The sequence below is a fragment of the Bombus affinis genome, unplaced genomic scaffold, assembly GCF_024516045.1.
Source record: "Bombus affinis isolate iyBomAffi1 unplaced genomic scaffold, iyBomAffi1.2 ctg00001186.1, whole genome shotgun sequence".
NCBI lineage: Eukaryota > Metazoa > Arthropoda > Insecta > Hymenoptera > Apidae > Bombus > Bombus affinis.
The window spans coordinates 22,501-22,996 of NW_026109606.1; positions in this window are offsets into that span (position 1 = coordinate 22,501).

Below are 496 nucleotides of genomic sequence, written 5' to 3' on the forward strand. Positions count from 1 at the left end.
ACGTTGGAACTTTGAAATTTCTCTCGTCCCGGTACGAAAAGGCCGAACGTTCCTTTCGAAATAATTTCTCAAAAAGCGTTACGAGGTATGGAAATTTTTATAGAAACCGTTATTGTTCGACGTCGTCTAGCCAAACGTAACGGTTTCTTTTTATTTTTTTAAAAAATTTTTTTCCACCGGACCTAGCTGACTGGGACGTTGGAACTTTGAAATTTCTCTCGTCCAGGTACGAAAAGGCCGAACGTTCCTTTCGAAATAATTCCTCAAAAAGCGTTACGAGGTATGGAAATTTTTATAGAAATCGTTATTGTTCGACGCCGTCTAGCCGAACGTAACGGTTTCTTTTTATTTTTTTTTTAAATTTTTTCCACCGGACCTAGCTGACTGGGACGTTGGCACTTTGAATTGTTTCGCACTGCTCCAAAAGTGCCGAAAGTACCGAAAGTTCCTTTCGCATTAATTCCATAATAAGCGTTATAAGGTACGTATATTCTGG